Raw genomic sequence first — 10,574 nt, 5'->3', positions numbered from 1 at the left:
AAGCTTACCTCTTCACTGAGTTTTTTGCATCAGTATTCCTGAACATGGAGAAAGACATATCACTGAACTGGACTATAGACAGTCACGGGGGGACACTGGCCCACCAAAGGTTAGTGTTGACCTAGTGAAGGGTCACTTGGAAGGGCTTGATGTGTTCACGTCAGCAGGCCCAGAAGATCTTCATTCAAGGGTGCAAATGGAATTGGCTGGGGTCATAGCAGAGCCACTGACAGAACTGCTTGAGCACTTGTGGTGCTCAGGGCAGGTCCCAGGGGACTGAAAAAGGGCCAGTGTGTTCCCTATTTTCAAAAAGGGGAAGAAGGAAGATCCAGGTAACTACAGACTGGTTAGTCTCACCTCTATTCTTGGGAAAACCTTTGAAAAAATTATTAAAGAATTCACTTGTGTGAGTCCAGCAGGAAAAGTAATGCTGAAGGGCAACCAGCATAGATTCATAGCAGGTAGATCCTGCCGGACAAACCTTGTTTCTTTTTATGACCAGGTCACAAAATGCTTAGGTGCAGGAGTCAAGGTGGATGTCATATACTTGGATTTAAAAAAAGACTTTGATACAGTGTCACATCCCTTTCTCATAAAAATACCTAAAAAAATGGAGTGTCTGTGACTTAGATGATTACACAATCAGGTGGGTGGCAACTTGGCTAATGGGGTGCACCCAAAGAGTGGTGGTGGATGGGTTGGTATCAGCCTGGAAGGATGTGGGCAGTGGAGCCCCCAGGGCTTGGTCCTCAGGCCAGTATTGTTCAACATCTTCATCAGTGATTTGGACATGGGCGTTGTGAACACACTGTCCAAATCACAGATGACACTAACTTATGGGGCAAAGCAGATACACTGGAGGGCAGGGAGCAGATTCAGTCAGATTTGAACAAGCTGGAAAAGTGGGCAGAAATAAAAAGGATGCAGTTTGACAAGGGTAAGTGCAGAGTACTACACCTAGGGAGAAGGAATCACATACAGATGCGGGAGGACTTTCTAAGCAACACAGCAGCAGAAAGGATCTTGGAGTCATAGTTGATTCAAAGATGAACATGAGATGGCGATGTAATGAAATGATCAATACAACTAACCACGCCCTATCATGCATTAATAGGTGCATCACGAACAGGGCTAGGGAGGTGATATTTCCCTTCTGTGTAGCACTGATAAGGCCTCAGCTGGAGTACTGGGTTCAGTTTTGGGCACTGTACTTCCAGAGGGATGTGGACAACATGGAGAGGGTCCAGAGGAGGGCCACTCATATTATTAGGGGCCTGCAGGATAGGTCCTATGAGGAGAGGTTGAGGGACCTATATCTCTTCAGCCTCCATAACAGAACGCTGAGAGGGGATTTGGTGGTCATCTACAAATTTGTTGTGGGGGAGGGTGGTAGGATGGGGCAGCAAGGAATGTTTACCAGGGCGCCCCTTGGAGTAACTAGAAACAATGGCCACAAACTGACAGAGAGCAGATTTAGAGTAGACACTAGGAAGAACTTCTTTACAATAAAGCTTACCAGAATCTGGAATGGGTTTCCAAGGGAGCTGGTGCTCTCCTCTACCTTGGAGGTCTTTAAGAAGAGACTGGACAAACACCTGGCTGGGGTCATCTGACCCCAGCACTCTTTCCTGCCCAGGGCAGGGGGTCAGACTTGATGATCTGCTGAGGAAACTTCTGACCCTGAAAATCTATGAAATTTATGAAATCTGTAATTATCTTCCGTGACTGTCTTATCTGTGGGTCTGAAGATGGCTGATGAGGCTGAGAAAGCTGATCCAGGATCAGCAGACTTGTAATTCAGGGATGTGTTTCCAGGTGGGGTGGGTGGCTCCAGATTCTTGATTCAATCCATGACACGCTGTTTCTGCCACTCCTGCTTTCCCATTTCCTGTTGTTTTTATTGTAAGGTTTCAATGTACTGAGATCCTTGCAGCAGACTCTTACTCCATTTGGGGTAGTTCTGGGCAATAGTCTCCCATTAATTAATTTAAATGCTGCAGTTTTTCAAGTTGGCCTTGAGGACATCCTCGAAACACTTTTTTTCTGCCCTCCTCTTATGCCAGACTTTCTTCTGGAGACTGGAATTGGACATGTGGCCAGCCCAGCAAAGTTGTTGTCAGATGATCATTGCCTCAATGCTCATGGTATTTGATTGTGAGAGGATGCTAATGTTGGTGGGTCTATCTTCCCACAAAATCTGAAGAATCTTTGCAGGAAGCATTAATGGTACTTCTCTGATGACTTGAGCTGTCTCCTGCCTGTTGTCTACATCTAGCTCCATACTGTAAGGTGGGGACCACAGCTGCTTAATAAACCATTAGGTTGGTTTTGGATTTGATGTCTTGATCTTCAAACACCCATTTCCTCAATCATCTGAAGGCTGCACTTACAGATTTGAGGCAATGTTGAATGTATTTATCAGTGTCAGCCTTCTGCAAGGGATGGCTTCCAAGGTATGGGAAATAGTTGATGTTCTCCAGACTCTCACCATGAATCTGAATGACCAGAGCTGGGGACGTCTCATTAAGAACTTGTTGATGGAGGACCTTTGTCTTCTGAATGTTAAGTATCAGTCCCATTTTCTTGTATACCTCAGTAAAGATGTCAACAATTGCCTGAAAGTCTGTTCCCAAGTAACCACTAACTCTTGGATCTCCCAGTCATTCTTATTATACCAGTCTTGAATTTTTCTGGTAGAAAACCTAAGTGTCTCTTTGCAGGTACTGATGATGATGACCTTGAAATCACCCCAAGTGCTGCTGACATTCTTGCATTGTTGTTGATAGGACTTCACCAGTTTGTCATTGAGGCACCAGTAGAAGAGGTTGCGCTTGATTCGGTCCTTGAGTCCTTCAATGCTGACCTTTCATCAGCATTGCTTCTGCTGCAGCCGTCACATGGGAGCCAGTTTGGGAGTGACATAACTGAGCAGATGAGTCCATGGTGGGTCCAGTAGTCATCAGATCCTAGCATAGCTCGGGTCATGCAGTCATCTTTGTGATCCTGGACACGAAAAATGACATAGTCAATCAGATGCCAATGTATAGATTGTGGGTATTGCCGTGATGTCTTGTGCCCATTTTTCTGGTGGAACAAGGTGTTGGTGATGCTGTGCCCATGTTCTGTACATTTGGTCAACAGAAGGATGCTGTTAGAGTTGACCTTTACTACTCTTCCCCTGCCAATGATTCCATTCCAGAGGTTCAAGTCCTTTCCAGCTCTGGTGTTGAAATCACAAAGATGAATAAGTCTGTCTCCTTCCAAAATGTCAGAAAAGACTTGGCCAAGGTTGGTGTAGAATTCCTTCTTGGTTTCATCAGCAGTGTCAAGAGATGGGTCATACGTGCTGATGACAGTAGCTTATTGACTCCCTACCAGTTTAAGAGGGAGAGTCATGAGGTTCTCCTTAATTCCAGTAGGAAAGTTGTTGAACTGGTTTATAAGTTCATTCTTGGTGGCAAACCAACTTGGCGAAGCTGGCATTCTCTTTCCTGTTTACCCTTCCAGAAGAAGGTATATCTACCTCCATGTCCTTTAAGCTGCTCATCTCCCGCTCACTGGAGCTTGCTCAGTGCAGCCTCCACTCCCCATCAGTATAGTTCCAATTCCCCATGAGTCTCAGAATCCTCCAGAACATTCTCTCCAAAGCACCTGCAGCACCTCTGGCTAATGGGCTATTTTTCTCAGATCCCTTTGCTATTGTGTGGTTGTTTTTCCCCCAAACTAGCAGATAATAACGTGGGTACCCATGCCACCTGTGCTGGCCCCAGCAGTATAAAAAGCTACCCTGGTGAGCAGCTTAGGGTTACTTGCCCTCAGGAGCTGCTTAGGCCCAGCCAGTTGACATATGGGAACACTAGCCCCCTGTGACAGCTGGATTACTGCAGTGGCCCTGACCTAGAGTGGCTCCTGCACCCTCTACCCACTGCAGCAGTCTGGCAGCAGGGGCTGCTGCCTGCTGTGACCTGCTGCCACCTGTGACAGCATCTGCCCCATTGAACCTGCAGTCCCATGTCTGCACACATGCCAAACCTGGACAGGGACTGCACAGCCACCTGGGTTGTGGCATGGGCACTGCAGTAGATCCTCCTGAACCTCTGGGCCAGCTGCCAGCAGGCTGTGGCTGCACAGTTGGCCTTCAGGCAGCACTGTTGCCATGTGTGCCCCTAACTTTCAATCTGGGCTGTTATTGCCTGGAAGATGTCCTCAGTGTTGTGGCCTGATTTTAATTGTAAAAGCATGTCCTCCTGGCCCCAAATGGCCAGGAGGTCAGCCATCTCATTTGCCCTCTAGCTGGGTCTTCAGTGCCAGCCCTGGGCAGGCTTCTCTGCCTGGGTCCTGCCACTTGCCTCACTAGCAGGAATCCTGGTGTTTCTGTTTAAAAATAGCAAATTCTCTGATAAAGCATCTCAAATTCAGTCTTTAAAATACCCCAAAAGCTGTGTTGTTCCATGATTAAAAAGAAATGCCATTCTCTCTCTCTCTTTGAGTTTGCTTTTGGTTTTTTATCATAGAAAAATCAGAGCTCCCCCGACCTCTTCACTAACTATTTTGGGATAACTGTCCCTGCAGCCACAGCTCCCTCCAGCAAGTCCCATCCTGCCTGGCAGCTGGGCACGCAGGGTGTGAGATGTGTGTGGGGTGGGGGGGATGGAAAGAATGTGGGGTTTGTAGTAGGGTGGTGGGAAAGGGGCATGGGGTTCTTGGGTGTGTGTGGTGGAGTGTAGGGGGTATGTGGGGTATGTGGGTGGGTGTGGGGCTTGTAGGGAGGCTTTGATGGGGGCTGCCATATGTCTGACCCCCCCCCCCCAAGTGCACAGCCCCCAGCACTGGCAACAGCAGCCAGCTGGGCCCTCAGGGCCATGGCTAACTTCAGGCACAACCCCACAGTAGTGCAGCACTGCCTGATCCAAGGGCTATACATGGTGAATGGACCCAGTCCAGCCTGGCCTGTCTTACTATCTTGCACCTTTGAACTGGGCAAGGATGACGCTTGCCACCATGCACAATTGCTGTCCATGTGTTGGGCTGGGCTGGGTCCTGCTTTTAAGTGCTCTATGCACTGTTGGTCTGGGCTGGTTACATGGAGGCCAGACCCAGTTCGGCCCAATGCATGGCCCCTGCATGCAGTGCCAGGGCCCTGTTTGACAGCAAGAGCAGCCTAATCCTGCCTGTAGGGACAAGAGAACAGGCTGAGCCCACAACATGTAGCACAGGTGGTGCTTGGTCTGCACCTCCCCCCACAGAGTCTCCCCCACTCACACATCATGCCTCCCACACACAGTACCCCCCCAGACCCACAGCCTTCACCCCTACACAGCCCCCTCCCCCCCACAATCCATTTCACCTCCATGTCCCTACTTACCGGGGTGAGTGCCTGGGTTTGGGTCACGCTGCAGCCTTGCCCTGTTCCTATTCAGGGAAAGGGACAGGCATAGAGTCACTTGACTGGGTGCCAAAATGTCTCCTTGAAGGACTCAGCCACCAGTTGCCTCAGGGCATGCTCCGTTAGCGTGCCATGTGCTGCTGTTTTCTGCCATTTTTTTTAATACTGAGATTTTCCATCATCAAATTTAGAGTTGGTGCTGCAAAGATACAGCATGGAGAACATTTTTTAGTTCCTAGTGTGCCTCTTCTGGCATCTCCAACTACTTTTCAAAGAGACCATATGCAGCACATCAGTACAAGAAACATGCAAAAAACTCTTCATGACACCCCACAAACCCTCCAAGATTTGGTGGGATTTTTGACAGAAGGTTATGGGGAAAAGGAAGACAGGACAAGTCCTTCTCCTTCTGCACCTTTGTGTTTCACTAATGACTGGTATAGAGCATTATCCCCATTAGATCTTTGTACACAGCAAAATAATATCTGAGTTAGGTATAGCGTTAGTGGATAATCTGAGTATAGATTTTAAAATCTGTGGACTAGTTTTCCTGTTTTGCTCATACCAGGTAGCTGTGCATGGCTGAATACATCTATATTATGCAGACATGTAAAATCAATCTCTTTCATGATGTAGGGCCAAATTATACTCCCATCAGTGGAAATCCAGCCTAACTCCAGATTTTCAGTCTGTGCTGTCTCATAGAAACATATCTCAGCCTAATTTGCTAATTATGATGTTTCTTATACTGCCATATCAGATGCTGTTGCTGTCTTCCAGTGCTCTGTAACTTGCTTGGTTCTGGATCTTGACAAGCAGAGATGATGGAAATTAGTTGTAGTGCCCAGAGAAGGGAACCACTAATCTAGAAGGTCATTAAACTCTACCCTTTGTTCTACTGCCCTGCAGGTTTAAATGGGAATTTGACAAAAATGATAGACCCTGAACACAGACCATTACCCTGCTCTCTATTAATACCACGGGATACTGTGAGCATAGAAAGAAACTGAGAAGATAATAGAGAGGAAGGGAATTTTTCATTCCCATTCTCTACAACAATTGTTTAAGAAAAGAAAAGAAAAGAAAAAAACATTTACTTTCATAATAGATGAGTTTGGCCCATTTTCAAGCCCTATGGTATGCATGGAGAACTTGGAAAACCAGCTTAACTAACTGCTTGAAGATTCATCTTGTGGGGAAGAGCTCAAATTGAGTTTCTGGGCCAACCTCTCCCCAGGCCCCAGCAGAGGGAAGCAGGTGAAATTCCCCTGCATTTTGGCTTTCTCATCCACCAGAACAGCTCTTGGATCTATTCAGCCATCTGGATGTAAATTTGAAGAGTCTCTGGACTGTCTAGATTATACTAGTACCGGATCAGATTTGAGCTAATAGTGGCTGAAAGCCACTAGCCTTGTCCTCAGCCAAGCAGAGCACAGTCAGAGTAGAAAATGGATTCCTTTGTGCCTTGTATGTTGAAGATGTTCATCACAGTAGATGCTTTCTAGATTGTCAGCTGAGACAGGACTGTGTTGCAAACAGAACAACTGGTGCAGCGTGAGGAGTAGCAAACAGGCATTAAATAAGAACACAAACAATAATAAGTTTGAAAGTTGCTGCTATTCCTGTGAGGCCAGTAACAACGAGAACTTTGCTGATCAGTCTCTTTCAGGCTGCCTGCTGCTTGAATGTATTAATGGAAAGCAACGTCAAATCTTGTCAAAGCTTTTTTGGTTGCCTTGTTGTTATAATGGAATTTTGTTTGCTATCAATTCTAAGCCATCAAGTTATCTGTTTCCATTTTTATTTTAGAATTGAATATATAGGCACCACCTAACCAAAGTCCTAGGCATCCTAACATATTAATAATACAGTCAAATTTAATTAATATCATTGTGTCATAGGAACTCATTCATCTAGACAGACACCTAGAAAAACTCTTAATCACTGCCCTGTTATTGAAGGAAGCATAATGGAGTCTCCTTCACACCCCACCAAACATGTGGCTTCTCTACTCTGCCCCTAAGGTCACCACATCCCAATCTTTTTGGACAAAGTCGGGAATAAATCCCAGAGTCCTGGAGCCCTCTGCTAGCTGTATGTGCTCTCTCTCTTTTTTTTTTTTAAATAAACCAATCCATATCTGGTGCCTCTGTTGACCACAACTGTGGTAGTGCAACTCAGGCAGGGAGCCAGGACTTCAGACTGGCTGTTTCCAACCTGTTTTGTCTTTTGATCATAACCCACATGTTAAAACCCACACTGAGACCAACTGTGGCTCTGAGTATTCTCAGTGAGGACTGCAGCCAGGTTATGCTGTTTTGGAGGACTTCATCTTATCAGCAGCAGTGTGGCTGAAACACACAACTCCAGCCTGTTCTTGAATGACCCCAAAGCCAACCTTTGCAGGAGTTACAACTAGCATGTTCAGCAAAATGAGGAAAGCAATCAACATGCCCAGCTGAAACAGGTGAGATCAAATTAGCCGGAGCAAAATGCGTCATACAGACAGCATCATACATAAAGGCCTTCAGATAAATAACTCAAGTACCGTAAATTACAGGTTTGGCTTTAAAATGTTAGTAGTAGCAGTTGGTATTAAGTTTCTTACGCTGTAAAAACAAAAGCAGTGCTGTTAGAGAAACATCTACTTATAGCACCTACTTTTGGTAGTCTGTGGGCATGTCTACATGTCGCCCTACGGTGATGTAGCCATGTGCTATGTCACCATACGGTGCACTACAGCAACGTAGCAATCATGGGTATCTCCACAAGATCACCAGCTATGCTGCTGTAGCAGTGTGCTCCCTGGGTACAGCATACCATTGGGACAATGTAGCAATGAAATTTGCCCATGCGCCGCATGCAAGGCACAGTAACCATCCATACTGTGCCATGAAGCACTAAAGCACGACGCTGTAGCAATGTTGCTGTATGGCGATGCGTACATGCACCCTATATTAACCCTAACCCTAATTACTGACTTGACCTGATTTGGATTTGTGTACATTCATGTTCTATACAGCACTTGGCCTTAAAGACAGGAGACATAAGCCCCGGACTGAGGGACAAAAAGAATAGCAGGCAATGAAGTCTGAAATGATCTGGGGTTCCATTTTTTTAAAGGTAAACTGGGTGTGAAAGGTGCTGAGCCTATAACCCTGCAGACAGAAGCAGTTTATGTGAAGATCAGGTATATCACAAGCAGAGTGAGTTTCTCCACATCATCAGCAGTGACCTGAAAGGATCATCTCTCAGGGTGAGAGGGCTGCTTGATCTTCTCCGTGGCCTCTTGGCTATGGATGCTTGGCGGTAGTGCCAGGTGTGGGACTCCAGTTCATTTCACTTCTCCACCTAAACAGCCATCAGCTAACAACTTTCATTTATTACTGACTTAACCTGATTCAATCCAGTGACCTTGAACACAGGAGCCAGATCTTATTTTACAAACCAGCTAAGCCATGTATCTCCCTGTGTGATTTATTTTCTTAACAGACCTATGGTTTTATTTAACCTCACTTTCAAGATTCAGCCCTTCTACTGTCAATAATTTAAAGTTGTGTTCAGAAAGTACTGTTTTTTCAGGTGAAGATAAGTAGACATGTCCCTCTAACCTTTCTACGGATGCTAGAGAAGGTCCTGGATATGGGAATAAAGTTTGCAACACCACCACCTTGGGATGAGAATCTCTTACCTCTTGAACTATGGAAGCTCACTCATATCAGATTTGGGCTCAGATGCCTCATATGCAGCCAGAGAGACAGTGGAATTGCAATATTTCACCTACCATCTACAATTTGAATTGGTTGTGTTGGTTCATTAAAGATCCTGCTGCACTTTTTGAAAGAAAATGTAGCTATAGTGTTGGGGTCAGATTCCATTTTGTGAACTGTTCTCTGCCCACTGCCATTCTCATAGGCAACAGCACTTATCTGGGTACAGTCTTCTTCACTTCCTACAGAAAAATGTTATCTAGTATCCCAATGAGCCATTAAGAAACCTCTATCTTCTATCCTACAGAATGTATTTATACCACCTAGCATTTCTATAGTGCTATTCATCACTAGAACACGTGTAGCTCAATCCGAGATGGAAGCTGTCCCCAGCAGGAGTCATCTTCTGGGGTAATCAGATGGTTTTCTAGTTTTCACTGTGGATGCTCTCTTCCCTGTGAGCTGTTTGCTCCAACTCCCTTCATGCTGTATCTCACTCCTCTCACTTTCTTCATGCCTTTATATTTCCACCTAATTTACCAGACAAAATGAAACAAAGCAAACCAAGAAATAACCTGCCTTTGTCATCATCACATTGTTCTTTCTGCTTGTACATCGTATCTATTTCCCCTATCCTCTGCCTGTCTTGATTGTTTAGATTGATTACAACTTGGGTAGGAGGCAAGGTACATTTGTACTTTATAGACCAACTAATCAGAAATATATATAGCATAAGATTTGTGAGCCCAAGCTCACTTCATCTGATGCTGTGAAAGGATATGAGCAGAGCAGTGCATAAAATGGAGAAAGAGAATAGAAAAGGCAGGAGCGAAGGGAACAGGGAAAGATGAGGGAGAGAGGGCAGTACTGGGAAAGGAAAACAAGCAAGCAATACACCCACGTGAACAACAGTAGTTACAAAAGTTAATTCAAGTAACAGGATAAGAATCCATAGGACCTGTTTAAACTATACTTAACACAATCCAGTCTGTGGATGATTTCTTATTCCACAATTTTCCATTTGAGTTGGTTTTAAAATTTTTACTGTCTAAGAACAGCTAACGTGAGGTCAGCAATTGAAGATCTAGGGAGGTAGAGAGACTAATGCAGAGAGAAGAGAGGTACTATAAGCAGTGGTGGTGATGGTAGAGTTGCAGGTGAATGAACCTCAAATGTTATATTCCATGTTATTCAGTCCAGGGATGATGTAGTCTGACTTGATGAGGGAGCGCAGCTGGCATCTAGCTATCTAACTCCCATTCTCACTGAGGCACCAAGCTTTGCAATGGACCCAGATGCTACCTAGATCTGACTGAGTGAGCTTGGGCTACAAAAGCTTATGCTATATATATATACTAGCAAATATATATTATATATATATATTTAAATATATATATATTTGCTAGTATATAAATATATAGCATAAGCTTTTGTAGCCCAAGCTCACTCAGTCAGATCCAGGTAGCATCTGGGTCCAT

This window comes from Crocodylus porosus, unplaced genomic scaffold (assembly GCF_001723895.1).
Source record: "Crocodylus porosus isolate Cpor-Errol unplaced genomic scaffold, CroPor_comp1, whole genome shotgun sequence".
Taxonomy (NCBI): Eukaryota; Metazoa; Chordata; order Crocodylia; family Crocodylidae; genus Crocodylus; species Crocodylus porosus.
This window is presented reverse-complemented; position numbering follows the sequence as displayed.